At 44.4% G+C, this 15,423-nt stretch overlaps 1 protein-coding gene across 1 annotated transcript in view; it reads right to left on the bottom strand.

Annotated features, from left to right (window-relative positions):
* Nucleotides 1–9,710: 9,710 nt before the first annotated feature.
* WNT3 (Wnt family member 3) overlaps nucleotides 9,711–15,423 on the bottom strand; it is a 139,521-nt gene continuing 133,808 nt past the window's right edge. Inside the window, exon 5 of the mRNA XM_069237977.1 lies at nucleotides 9,711–11,563. The gene's annotated coding sequence lies outside the window, so the exon portion shown is untranslated. The remainder of the gene's footprint in view (nucleotides 11,564–15,423) is intronic.

Below are 15,423 nucleotides of genomic sequence, written 5' to 3' on the forward strand. Positions count from 1 at the left end.
AGTGGAGCCCTCTTCGCTGTCCTGGGGGGTGTCCCCTGTACCCCTGGACACATGCCGTGCCTCCATTAGATCGATCACATGGGTGATCTGGCCCAGGCCTCTTGCCACATCCCCTGCAAAGTGGCCCATTTCCACTTGGAGGCCGACTGTCCTTCTTGACAGGCCAGTGGTGTTGACTGCCAGTCTGCCAATTGATGAGGCCATCCTGTCCAGCCTCTGGAGCAGCTGGCGGTCCCTGCGCCGCCCACCCTCGCTCTGTGACAGTAGTCCAGCCACCAGTTCCCGCATGGACAGGGCTAGGTCCCCAGTGTTTGTGCCTATGACGTCCAATTGTGCATGGAGCTGCTGCATGCTGGTCTCGTTGCTCCTTACAAAGCGGTACAGAACCCCACTAATTCTCCCTAACATTTGGTTCTGCAGGCGCTGACCACGTAGCAGTTGTGCCTCGGTCATGGTGGTCGATGGACGCCCGGACTCAGCCTGCCGCCCTGCTCTCCTCAACCTGCGTCGCCTGCGCAGCGGTGGATGCCCTGTGAGCTGTACCGTGGCACTCCTGGCTGTTGCTGGCGCAGCCTCCGGAACCACTGTTGCAGCAGGTGTAGTCATCAAGGGGATGGTGTTGGTGGTGCAGGTGGGAGTGGTGGCAGCTCCTGTGCTTTCCTCATGGGGCTGGCTGACTGTTGGCACCTGGCTGCTGTGGCTTGTGGTGGTGTCTTGTGGGAGACCTGTGGGACATGGGGAACAGACTGTCAGTGTCTACTTTCTGTTGCACACTTCCTAATAAACATTTGCCTATTGACTGCCTACTTGACTACATTGCCCATAATGCATCATTCTGGTGTTTGCTACCCTGAAATGGAGCTATCTTGGTTGTGCATGCCCCTGTGTACATGTTGGGTGGGGGTATGGCATTGATGGGGGTACAGGCATATCACATGGTACTCACCGGTTGATGTTGTGGGCTCAGAGGTGTCCAGATCTCCGAATCCTGTAACTACCTCCTGCTCCAGGGTCTCCTCCACCCTTTCCTCCAGGGGTGTGGGTGGTGGTACGGATGATGGTCCCCCTCCTGTGCCTCTCATCTCCCGGAGCCTTTCTGCCACCCTCTCCTTGGTCCGGGAGCGGAGGTCACACCACCTCTTCTTGATCTCATCCACACTCCTGTGGCTGACCCCCAGGGAGTTCACTTTTTCCTGAATTTCCAACCAGAGTTGTTTTTTTGTTGAGTCTGGCACATTGAGGGCTGCCTTCCCAAAAAGATCATCATAGTGCTGACAGCATTCTTCTGTCAGCACCTCCAGCTCCTTCTCAGAAAATTTTAATTTCCTCTTTCTGGGTGTTTCTGGCCTTGTAGCTGCTGTTCCTCCTGTTAGCTGTTCAGCAGTTTAAAATGGGTGTGGTCCTCCCTCCTCCCAGGTGTATTAGTAAACTTCCTGGCTGTGATGTCATCATCATGTGCCAGGAAGGGTTTCCAGAGTGTTCTGGAGTGGTTTCTGGAGTGTTCTGCAGCACCTGCAATCAATTTACATGGTACTCGCAATTTGCGACACCCACTCGCAAATTGCGAGTCCGTTTTTTGCGCGGTCGCAATCAGCGACCTCGCAGACAGTGGACTCGCTATCTGCGTTGCGACTCCGGGTGCGAGTCGCAATTTGTCCATGGAAATTGTACCTGCCTTCCTATTAGCGACACGCAATTTGCGAGTCGCACATGCTCGCAAATTGCGAGTCGCTAATTTTTTTGTACCTACATCTGGCCCTTAGTGTTGACTTTCCTTTCTCTGACTTCAAAGTGAGAGGATTTATGCGACAATCTTGCTGGATACTGGGGTTAGGAAAGAGTTTTTTCTATCGCATGACAACATTTAAATAGACTTCAGAAAATATCAGAATTAGAAGTACAAATCAAGCACATTTTTGTTAATTCTGAACTGTGCTGGAAACAAATACCTTTACATGATTAAAACAAATCATTGCATTAGGTGATGCAATTTCTACACATCATCGTCTGTGCACAATATAGTTTGATTTGAAAAACTGTATATCTGTGCAAATGTAATGGTCATTTCAATCAAAAATGTGTTGTCTGTAATGGCAGTGTGTTACCACACCATGCATGCTCCACTCCCCTCTGCTCTGCACCACTCCACACCACTGCACCCTACTCTGTATCACTCCACTTTACGCCACTCCATGCCACTGCACTCTTCTCCATTCGGAACCACTCCACATTATGCCACTGCTCTCTATGCTACTTCACACTATGCCTCTCTACTCTACTCTGTACTACTCTACTCTAAGCCACTGCACTTTACGCCTCTCTACACCACTGCGCTCTGCTCGTCTGCACGCCATACCACTCCAGTCTAGGCAACACCAATCTAATCCGCACAACTCCACTGTCTGCCACTGCAACGCTGCACTGTACGCCACTGCACTCTAAGCTAATACACTCTATGCTAATGCACTTTACTCTGTAACACTCAACTCTATGCCCCTGCACTCTACATCAATACACTGTACATCATTCTAATCTACTCTGCACTCTATGCCACAGCACTCTACACTACTTTACTCTATGCCATCACACTCTATGCCACTTTATGCAACTCCACTCTAACCTGCACTTCTCCACTCTAAGCCACCTCACTCTACTGTGAAATAATCTACTTTATGCCACTGCACTCTGTGCCACTGCATTCTATGCCACTGCACTCTACCCTGCACCTCTACACTCTATGCAACTGCACTCTACTCTACTCTGAAACAATATATTCTACGCCACTGTACTCTATACCACTCTGACCACTGCACTCTAGTTCAATGCACTCTACACCACTGCCAGCTGACACTCTGCAACACTGCTATGGCTGCCACTATACTCTACACCACTCTGCTCTGTACTACTGCATTTTGCACCAATATACTCTATTCCACTGCATTCTATGCCACTCTACTCTGCTCAATGCCACTCTATGCAACTGCACTCTACACCAGTGCACTCTAAACAACTGCACTGCCCTTTACTCTGCACCACTGTACTCTATGCCACTGTTCTCTGTACCACTCTACACCACTGCACTGACACTCTACTCTGCAACTCTGCACTCTACACCACTCTACTCTATGCCACTGCACTCTAGGCACTATACTCTACTCTACACCACTCTACAATACTCCACTCTGCACCACTACACTCTATGCCACATGAGTCTACTCTGCACTCTGACACTGCACCACTCTGCATTACTGCACTCTCTGCTACTCTATTGTATGCCACTCTACTCCACTCCACTGCACTCTATGGAACTCTACCCCATGCCACTCTATGCCACTGCACTCTGCGCCAATGCACTCTAAACAACTGCACTGTACGCCACTGCCCTCTACTCTGTACCACTGTACTCTACGCCACTGCTCTGTGCCACTCTACTCCACACAACATCACTGCACTGACACTCTACTCTGCAGTGTTGCACTCTCCACCACCGTACTATACACCAATGTACTATGTACTACTGCATTCTATGTCACTGCAGTCTATGCCACTCTACTCTGCATCACTCCACTCTATAGCACTTTGCCCTACTCTGCACCACTCTACACTACACCACTGCACTCCCTGCAACGTGAGTCTACTCTGCAATCTATGCCACTGCACCACTCTACACTACTGCTCTCTCTGCCACTCTATTGTATGCCACTACTCCACTGCACTCTATGCCACTCTACTCTGTCCCATGCCACTCCATGCCACTGCACTCTACGCTAACGCACTCTAAACAACTGCACTGTACCCCACTGCACTGTACTTTGCACCACTGGGCTCTACGCCACTGCTCCTATGCTACTCTACTCCACACCACTATGCCACTAGCTTTAAGCCATGCTGAACAGCAGCTACTCTGGTGTATAACATGGCTAATGGCTAACATGACGGGATGTGTTGCACTCTTGGTGCTTGACACCTCAACACAGTCAGATATGTGAGCTCAACATCACATAATGGATTGAAGATCAACTACAGGTAAATCACTGTTGCTTGTCGCCAAAACACTTGCAGTGAGAGCCACACATTAAATCAGAGGAGCAGTGTGTACAATGTTAAACCCTTTAATTGCTCTCATTTATATCCAATTGTATTCATATTCTATGTTGCAGGCCATTATCTCCTACCCCGTTTCCTCTTCTGCATATGTGCATGTTTCCTCATGCATAGTAGGAATGATGTCTGTTGGAGTGGCAGTAGTTAGAGCTCCTTTTTGGTGAATAAACATATATTTCTGAACTATCACTGTTCTCCAATTCTGTCTCCCGCACTACTACATGCCATTTTTGCATTAAGGATAGGCATCTGAAACCATCCCTACCTATACCCACTGCATTTGTGTGGGTTTGCCAACAGTCTGGTGAACGCGCTCTTTTTGAGGTGCTGAAGTCTGAGGTGGGCCGTGCGCTTACCACTCCTACATTATGGTGCATACCCACTCCAATGAGTTCCTTTAAGTGCATGTTGAAAGGAGTTGGAACCACCTACATCCTACAAAGCTTCCCGTGTCAATCAGTGGTGATAAGTGGAGGTCCTAGTTGATACTGGTTCAAGAATCTCCATAATATCTAAGGAAACATACCAGCGACTCAACAACAAAAACTATTTTACTTCACGGCATACCCGAGGCCAAAGGTGGCCACAGAATCAGTTCAGAAGGGTATTTCAAGCACGGCCTGCCTTGAAAGAAAGGAACATCACATTGAGGGTATGTGTTGTGGACAACAACATCAACATTTTGGGGTAAACAGAACAGTAGAAACTTAAGATGTTAATAAATCCATGCATACCATATTTAATTTTTAGTGTACAGGAGTTTGATATTACTTTATTTAGCACGTGATGAATATAAGGATGTTTTTAGCAACAACTTGTGGTGTTTGAATCATTTTAAACATTGCATCATCTTAATGGACAATGCTCTTCCTGTCAGACAGAAAGTTTGCAATGTACCTATATCAGCAGGATCTGAAGTACAGGCAGATGTTGATGAGTGGTGCAAGAATGGGGTCATTGAACCAGGTGGCACTGCCAAGTGGTTGTCTATTGCTGTCTGAGCTAAAATGAAAAGCAGCAGTATCAACCTATGTACTGACCTACTCCAACTCAATTGAAATGTTGAAGCAGACTGTCACTCCTTGCCTCCAATGAATGAGTTGAGCATGGCATTAGGAAAATCTCAAATGTTTACACAACTAGATTTCAGTTCTGCTTACAGATACTTTTCCATGGGTATTCTAGGTAGTACACCACTTTCATCACTCCTGAAGGGGAATATTATTTCTGCAGGATGTAGTGGATGATGAACAGAAGATCTGAAGGAAGCGGGGCCCTCGATGAGCTTGTTTCCCTGATTAAACAAGTTGTGTGCAGACATCGGAAGTGTGTGTTCACTTTGCAAAACAAAATGTGTAAATTTCCAAAGCTAGTGTTGAATATTGGGGGAACGTTATTGAGAAAGATGGTGTACAGCCCAAACCGTCACTTACCACAAGCATCTCCAGGTCATCAACACTGAGTAATAAGAACACATTCTTCCTTGGTGTGTGTGAATTCCAGGCCAGGTTCATCAAATGTTATGCAGAGAAGTTGAGCCTATGCGTAAATTGGTTAAGGGAAACGTTGAGTTTTCATGGAATGCAGAATGTGAGGCAAGTGTGTATTGAAATGATAGAGAGGATATCTTCCTTGCAATCTTTATATGAAAAATTAAGATACATTGTTACCACTGACGCTAGTCAGGTGGGCCCTGGAGTAGTTCTCAGTCAAATGTCAGAAGATGGAGACGGAACTATTGCTCTTCCCTCACGCAGGTTCAGAGTGGTAGAAGCAAAGTACTCAGTTATTAAGTGAGAGTTGATGGCTTGTGTATGGGCTGTTAGAAAATGTAAGAAGTTTATCTGCACCCACCAAAAGCCTTTGCTTACTATTGTTTAAGGTGCTGGTTCAGGCATGATTTCTCCAAGAATTGCAAAATTGGTTTGCAAGCTACTGGAATACCAATTCAAATTACAACACATATCAGGAAAATCGAATGTGTCTGTTGATTATCTCTCTTATGTCCATGTGACTGAAGAACACATGGTCACATACCCATAATGCGATTCGGTAGGGAATGACAGAATCACAATTTGTGGTTTGTACATACAAAAAAGGACATTTTTCGCCATTGTAAATGGATCGATTCTGGGAATCAGGCCGTTTTCTACAGAAAAAAAGGCTTTGCATATCTGGTCCATAGTTTCCAGGGTTTTGCGGAACGCCACCAAGCCTGTATGCAAAATTGGATGGTGTTTGTACTTGGATGTTAAAAAGGGCTCCTGTGACATTTTTGTTCTGGGTACAAGCAGCTACTGCAGAGGACTGACTGGGAGGGTGTTACACTAGTATATTTTTCTCATGAGTGCTGCACTGATTAGACACTTGGCAGTGTGAAAGGGGGATAGTGGTTGATTTAGCATTTATTTTGTGTTTGTTATTTTGATGATGTGGCAGAGTTGAAGATAAAAGGCTGGTTCTAGGGCAGATTAACATTACACGTTTTATGGAAGTAGGACTATGGGTAAGGATGTCAAATGGAAACAGTACTCGGGGTCTGATATACCCTACGAAAAGAGACACTTTACAAAATATGAAAGGGTCAGTTTGTTTCTTCTTTCACCTAGGCAGTAGAGTATCATCAGGCAACAATCACTGCTATGGGCCTGCCCCTGTAACTTTTAAATGTTCTAATCTACAGCCTCTGCCTCCCGCGCCTCTGCTTGTCCAGGATAAGTGGAATGCACATGAGAGTGAGCGAGGCAGAGGCTGTGGAAGGGGGGATCTGTCCTAGAGAGGTTCAAAGCATCACTGAAGCTGGCGAAGGAGGGAAGGGGGAATTCTTCTCCTGTGTCTCAGTTTAGCAGAAGAGTGAGACTTTGGTCACATACCCAAAATACGATTCGGTAGGGAGTTACAGAATCGCAATTTGTGGTTTGTACATACAAAAAAAGGCCATTTTATTTCGTATTTTCGTATTTCGTATTTGTCAGTTACTATCATGGACCTGCATGGCAGTAACTGTTAACCATACACAGCAGGAGCTTTGAAACAAAGGTTCTGAGTTGGGGAACATCCGGAACAACGACTACGTTGTTAATGCAAACAGAACCACAATTGCGTTAACGACGACTCCCTTTTTCTCTGCCTTACCCACGCATGTGCTGAACAATGCACATGTGTGGTTAAGGCTGAGAAAAAGGGAGAGTGCATCGGGAGAGGATGTGGTCAGGTAAGTGGGGCTAGAGCAGGGTTGGGGTCGTTTTTAGGAATGGGTGTGGATTAAAGGCTTGTGGTGGGGGAGGTCGGGGTAGTTTGCTTTTTTAGGGGCGAGGTGGGGGGTCAGGGTAGTTTTGTTTTGGTGGTGGGGGGTCGGGGTAGTTTTGTTTTAGGGGTGGGGTGGGGGTCAGTGTAGTCTGTTTTTGGGGTTGGGGGATCAGGGTAGTTAGGTTTTTGGGGGTGCGGGTAGTTTGTTTTTTGGGGGTGGGGTGGATCAGGATAGTTAGTGTTTTTGGGGGTGGGGATTAGGGTAGTTTGGTTTTTGGGGGTGGGAGGTCGGATAGATTGGTCTTTGGGGGTGGGGCATCGGAGTAGGTTTGTTTTCAAGGGTGGGTTGGTTGTTTTTAAGGCGGGTGTGTGAGGTCGGGCTGGGTTTAGGGCTAATTATCCGGGGTAGTTTTGTTTTTGGGGTGGGGGTTGTCTGTTTTTTGGGGTTGGAGGATCAGAGTAGTTAGGTTTTCGGGGGTGGGGGTAGTTTGTTTTTTGGGGGTGGGATGGATCGGGATAGCTAGTGTTTTTGGGGGTGGGGGTCAGGGTAGTTTGGTTTTTGGGGGTGGGAGGTCGGGGTAGATTGGTTTTTGGGGGTGGGAGATTGGGGTAGTTTTGTTTTTAGGGGCGGGGTTGGTTGTTTTTAAGGCGGGTGTGTGAGGTCGGGAAGGGTTTAGGGCTCAGCGTGGGCGGGAGGTATCCGGGGTAGTTTTGTTTTAGGGGTGTGGGGTCGGGTAGTTGTAGTATTAGCGGTGGGGTACTTCTGGACCTTAGGACAGGTTGGGGGTTGCGTGCTAGAACCACGAATGCCGTTCCCACACATGCCTTTACTAGAATGAAAAATCATTGTAAAGGCATTTGCGGTAACAACACAGTTGTTGTTCCGACTGCGTTGTTCAGGCATGTGTGGTTCCAGCATTCGTTGTTCCATCATACATTCTTCTGAATTTTAGACCCCCACGGAGGCGTGGGGGTCTGGGGGAGTTTAAACCCCATGTGGGTCCTGAAAGACTTTTGTTTTATTTAGACCATTCTGTCCTGTTACGGCAGAATTTTGAAACAGCCTCATATTAAACAATCCTAATGCGATACATAAAACCCTTTAATGGCTGGTATAACCTGCTACGGAAGCTGTAAGGGTATAATAAAGGTCATTTTGGAGCCAACCTAGTCACTAGCCCTCAACTGGGTTGACGTTTTTGACTCATTGGAAGGTGGATTGATATAACTGATATCAGCAGATAAGTTGCTTAATGGAATTATTCTGGGATTCGCTTGTAAGGAATACTTATGATATAGGACGCATCTACATATATGTTTAGCCCTGATGAAGTCATTGGGAAACTCCCGGACGAAACATGTGTTGGCTATCAATTTGGATGCGGCTGCTAAAATTTAAATAATAAGCTATATCATCCTTTGAAGAATATGATTGAACCTTGATTTGAGAAAATCTGGACAGGCTATCAATTTGGATGCGGCTGCTAAAGTTTAAATAATAAGCTACATCATCTTTTGAAGAATATGATTGAACTTTGATTAGAGAAATCTGGACTTGGACTTTGGATCATAGTAATCTTGGAACAACAGATCAATTAATTCTACTATTTGGATTTAGACAGTGATACTGTAATTGGGGATTATGTTGGAAATAATCCTATTAATTTTCAGAAATATATGACAAAACATTGCCTATGTATACTGACTCATGAGTACTATTATTTTTCATGTTATAATGAGTGCCTCTTGTACTTTATATTTGCAATAGTGCTTTTAGCATCTATCAAGACCTTTTGGGTGTGGTCTTTCAAGAGTGCACCATTTCGAGATGCGACATTCTTTGTTGATATTCACCTTGCTACCCAGAGCGCTTAGTTTTCTCCCAGTACAATACACCCACACGTAGTTTGGGTTAGAAATGGAAATAAATGTTTTTTTAAAGATGTTGATTAAAACTTGTAGGATAGAATTTGCTGATTGCTTGAAAACCAACAAATTCACAGTCTACCTGACTAGCAGATTTTCTTCATCCACTGGTGTCACAATGCAAGGTTAACCATTTAACAATTAAAAATAGTCTACATTAAACTCTGGGGAAAGTACTGGGCAGCTCCATAACCCAATCAGACTCTCCTTCTTGCAACCTAGGTCAGATTTTTTTATAGGCGAAATTTCTGATTTCGGCTACTAAGTGTGTTTTCAGTCTTCTCCTTCAGGGCAAATTAATGTACTCCTAAAAGGCATGCATAGTTGTCGGGAATTTTTAAGCGCAATGTTAACAATACAAAATGAAAATGATAAACATACAATACACATCTTAAGACCGAAAGATACTTTCTCTTTAATAATTTAGCAGAAAACGAAAAATGTAGGACCATTTTTCTTTCAAATACATACATATATATATAATATATATATTTTTATATAATATATCATCTCAGTTTACTCTCCAAGGTATATACATAGTATAATAAATAATATTTATAAAAACGAGCCATTTATGAATATATAATAATAAGGAAGGATGAACAGCCTCTACAGGTTCTGTACAAAGCTTTGGATGCAGAATGTCTGTGAAGGGGGACCCCTCAGTGCTAACTTATCAGCCTACCGGTAAGAGAACTGCAGGATGAAAGACCAGTGCCATGTTGATGCATGTACCGAAGAAGTGGACAATGACCACAAAGTCTACTTGGGAAAAGAATGGGAAGGTATATGGTGCACAACAAAAAAAAAAGCAACATTAAAGAACCGGTCAATTCGTCACATTAATGTACTTGTTGCTTCCATACCTATATAGATTAGGGCCCTCGTCATTCCATTGACATATTGGGGCCCTCGTCATCCACTGCTCACAATGTACAAGTGATCATTTGCCAGAAAAAATCTCTTGCAGTACCACGTAGCCTGGTTTCAGTCTTAAAATTTCTGTCTCTTCCATCAGCTGTGAGACTTTAACCCTAAGCCAAGAGGACATTGATGTGTATTTTCAGTGGTATATATTTATCGAACAGGCCGCCTGCTAGACAATTGTCACACATAAATTGTAGCAATTTGAAGGTGTTCTTAAGCGCTTTAGTTGTTGTTTCGGTGGGACAGGGTTCAAGTTCACAGAAAATCAATCCATGTATTAAGAAGCTGGTGCAGCTGGCACAGCTGGCACTTTGTTCAGTGATAGCTTTGTGGTTCTTGGTCTAAACTTGAGGACCTCTGGTGTATGTGCCCCAGTAATCCAGTAGTGATCCAGATGCACACCTTGATGCCCAGCCTCTATTATAGATGGTCTTAATACTCAACAATGGGTGAACATTTATTTGTTGGGACACTGCGAGCAGAAGTGGTGAAGATGTGCATGGTACAATATACGAGACAGGTCCCAAACTTTTCATTGAGGTTTCTATTCGGGTATAAAGCAATGTCCATTATTAACAGTTAACTAGCCAAACCTTGAGATCTTAGCCGAAGATTCCTCTTAACAAGGATATAAAATCATGGCAATGGTTTTTACCATGTGAAATGAAGGCATGGAAATCTCATGGGTTTATCAAAGCATTGCTCCTCGTGATGACCAAGTTATATGGATAACTGAACGCATTTTGTTCTCTGGGCCTCTATCACTGCTCCGCTCATGGTTTCTTGCTCAAACTGTTGCTCTAACCCCTTGCACTACGAATGTCCACATTATGAGCCTTAAAGGGATTTATGTGGTCAGTGCACAATTGCTATTATCCAATGTTTGTCAAGGGAAACGGATTACTGGAGACTAATAAAGATTTCTGAACAGAAGAGAACCCCCATCATATGAACCAGTGGATTCCATGCTCAGCCATCCCCAGCCCAATTTTTCCAAGACAGTTTTTGGTTCATAACATCTTTAAATATGTGTGGAGAATGTTGGTAAACTCTTTGATACCATCCTAAAAGATCCTGTTCAACAGGACTTCTTTCCTTTTCCAAAAGCAGTTCCCAACAAGCAATCCAACCAACGGGTGGTAAAGTGTGTGTGATTTGAGAGCCAAAAGGACACCACGTTGGAAGAAGCTCCTACTGAACAGGAAAAGTCCAGCTGACGTTCTACATTAGACTTCAAATATTTATCCTGCTAAATTTGCAGCCAAAATCTCTCAAGCCCATGAGGCAGGTTTTAAAATCCCAGCGGGGTTGTCATAATTGTTCCCGTCCACTCAGGTTACTTTCTCCCAAAGGACTTCTGGAAAAAACAAAAAGCAGCAGTGAATAACAAGAAGTTCTAAAGACAACTACTCATTAAATACCATTACAAAGAACAATGGTTTATCTGGACAATATACCACCACAAAGGGTGTATACATGAGTGAATAAATAAACTGCATTTCCTTTTTAATCAATGAATACGAAATAAAAATTATGTACAATAGGGAGAGACAGTCGTGTGTTCCAATTTTTCCAACAGATAATTTGATCAATTCTCAGATTATGAGGCAGTGCTCAGGTCGGTCTGTAATGCAGGGTGGAATGCTAACACAATAGGGCAGCATCAAGCAATTGAGATAGAACTGTTGAGAAAAGAAACTGAATGAAGCGGGTTGTTTTTTTTCTGATATCTTTAAAATGGGGTCCTTCAAGGACATTGACTGCTCTTAGGTTCACTTGGAAACAGTCAACGTTGGATAATAAGTTCGCTATCATGATCTGGGCTAACAAGTGACTGGGGAGCACTTGAGGGAAAAGTAAAGGGCACTAAAAGCCACTCACTATAGATCATAACGTGTATGGGTGGAAAAAATGTTAAGACATTTATTGGTAAGAATTTAGAATGTTAGGGCTCCTTTCAGCATCTGAATCATCTAACTCTGTATTTATCAAACAAGTACACAATTGTGACCCAACGTTTCATCCCATGCTATCAAAGGGTCCTCAGGCAGGGGTGACAGAGAGATTGGAGTGTATTCGTGTACAGTGTTGGGAACATGGTAAGGCCCATCTGTGTATTAATTGTATCCCAGGCTGCGAGGGTCGCATGTGTAGGATTGCTAAGACAAACACTGCGGGGTCTATCAGGGTTTGGTATCCATGTTAAATCTTAGAGAGTCTCAGCAGTGTCCACTCTTTCGATGTCTGGCCAGACTGCTCTAAGAACCAAGCATTCTTAAATGTGCTCCTCTGCAATGTAATTATAAATCAGAAGAGCTGATTGCCCTCCCACCCTCAACCGTGGGTGTTTCAGCACCTTGTATGCTGTCTGGTGTCGACCCTCCTTTAAAAAAACATGAATACATTTTAAAAAATACATTCTGGTCTACTTGTACAGGGAGAACCTGATATATAGAAGCACATTCATCTTAATTGTGCGTGTCCTGTATCTCCAGTAGGGTTATTTCTCTTGCCCATCGGAAATGTGACCCTTGGTACAAGAAAACATGTGATCTTATTTTGGAGACTAACAAAACGCCCAACAAAACTTCTTTCTCCTATCCAAACCAAAAAAGTAAAATATTACAATGCCAACCTAAATGTGCCACATATTAATGTGGAACATAGTAAACAATCCTAACAGGGGTCCCCTGGGAAGTGCAACCAAGTTTGCTCCTTCGTGCCAGAATATTGGTTCTTTGATAGCAGACTCCTCTTGGCCCTGTCATGCGTTGTCTGCTACCTGCAAAGAAATAAAAGACTAAGCCACCATTCTCAAATGTAATCCCTTGGGCCTCTGCTAATTCCGTCCTAAATAATCACAGTCCATCCTAGATAATCGTTGAACTAACAATGCCTTCACCCATAGTTCACTCTCATTTTATCAGGTATTACCAGGTTTAGAAAGTAACAAAGAGTTAGGCTTCTCCAAATCAGGTTCTAGCCTTCATCCTGGCTTCTCGCTTGCACTGAGACCTAGTCTTTGACCATGAATGCATTGTATCGTCTTTAGAGTAAATCCCAGGTCACTCGTAGTGTCCCCTCCTGAGGACCTTGCCCTCTGTCCCCGCTCCTCCACTTCTATCCATCATTCTCTGATGATCTTGACTTTTTGTCACTTCTCTGTGAATGGATGGAAGTACTTTCTGGGATAAAGGGTGATGGGTGTGATATCCTAGAAGAGAGAGCATTCATACTTTTAAAAGGCAATTGAGTGTTCACCTTGACACCAGGATGTCTTTGCACCAAGTATCTTTTGTTTGCTCCTGGCCAACCCCGTGGACCCTTTCCGGATGTATGTCTCAGTAATCATCTCCCAGCAATAAAAAGGACACCCCCACTCCATGAAGTATATAAATCAATTTTGTCCACTCCCTCCTCCTGGCCTGTAACCTGGATGTTATCCTTCCTTGGAGCAATTCTCTAGGTCTTCACAGTGAAACATCATGAACCCTTCCTGTGCATATAGGGTGTCCAGATTTATCTCTTGTCATTCTGGCTTCCTCCAGGTGATTTTCCCCTTCATCTCCATACCCTCTCGTCCACCAAGGTTGTGTCTGACTTTAGAGTGTCTATCTTCTCAGCAAGGTCAGAGTTTAGCTCCTGCAGGCCATAGGTCCGATCATTTTATCTCCTCAAAGACTAAATTCTAAAAGAGTTGTAGGGCGAAGAGCAGCTCCTTCATAAGCACAGACACAGCGGCTGGTGTTGATGTATGGTGCTTCACAGCTGGGTCCCAAACTATGTTTGAGCTTTAGCGTTGTGTGCGAGGTGTGACCATGACGACAAAGCTTCAACCATGAATCCCCCTCATTATTGTGTCTACTTCTTTGGAGGCCTGGGATTTCTTCCAGGACAATGACATGAGCCATTTCCAAAGGGAGCACATTCAAAGAGTTCTTGAGTTTTGCAGTGTAAAGATTAGTGAACTTTCAAATTGACAGTGTTCAGGCACTTCTGATAGATCGAGGATCACAATGTCCGAGGCTAGTCACCAGTCCTTCCTTAGTTGCCACTGGCATCCAGAGCAGAAGTGTAGACTATATCAGGGACCCCTGTCTATTTCGATCTAAGCCCATACTAGGAAGGTTTCTTGTGGAGGGAGAGCAAGTCCCGATTGTTGTATTTCTCATTTAATCAATTACGGGTTGGAGTCTGCAATGCCTGAGCAGGTGTGTGGCTAGCGTTACAGTCTTCCTCTCATTAAACCCCTGTGGTATAAGTAAAGGCTACACCTGAGGTCCCATGGTCTGTGCAGCAAATGCCTTCAGTTTCCTGTGGTGCGCTGCTCCTGTTGGCAGGGATCCTAGGTAGAGGATCGGTGCCTCAACAATGTCTCTGGGCACCCCTTAAGGCACCATCTAGCCAAGTGAGTCATTCTCAGGCAAGGACTCATCAAATTGGGCAAAAAAAGACACAAGGTCCACCGCTTTGCCTGCTGGTCCTCAAAGGTGTGTCTCTTCTGAGGCTGAAGCAATGGGTGCCATCTCAGGATGCTGTGATACTGAAGTTCTGAGTATTGTGTATATTTCTTTGAGGAGACAGATCAGGTGAACTGCTGCTCCTGAGACTTAATTGCTCTGAAAGAACTCTGTCTGAACCTCTGTTTCTCCAGCCTCACTGCTGGAACCCGTAATAAAGACAGCACTGGTTAAAGACCCATTATGTGTAGGTCATGATTCAGCTTCAGGTTGGTGTATCTGCTCACACTGCTAGCATGCCCCATCCTATATGGCCATGCTCTTTTGAAATGACTTAAATGCTTCTGTAAGCCCACTTACCTCTTCCCACCCATACCTGTTTTGGGACATGATTTGAGCAACTTTCCCCCTTTATTTTCCTGCAGATGCTCACCAGTTACTTATGCACCCTAATGCTGACCCACAGATGTAATAATCGTTAGGGTTTGAAACGTCAACTTTTTTCAAGTGGACAAGAAAGCAATCAATATCCTTGGAGAGCCCTATATAAATTCCATTTTGCTCTAATTAATTGGCTAAAACTGAAGCTTTGCCAATATACCCGGGTTCAGTGCTGATAAGGGAAGCCCTAGCTGTTTGTAATAGTCACCAAATAATAGCCCCGTTGGGGGATTGGAGAAATGTATGATCTATAATTTCCCCCTAGCTGTTTGTAATAGTCATCAAATGATAGCACAGTTGGGAATTGGAGAAGTAT

The sequence above is a fragment of the Pleurodeles waltl genome, chromosome 6 (genome assembly GCF_031143425.1).
Source record: "Pleurodeles waltl isolate 20211129_DDA chromosome 6, aPleWal1.hap1.20221129, whole genome shotgun sequence".
In the NCBI taxonomy this organism is placed as follows: Eukaryota; Metazoa; Chordata; class Amphibia; order Caudata; family Salamandridae; genus Pleurodeles; species Pleurodeles waltl.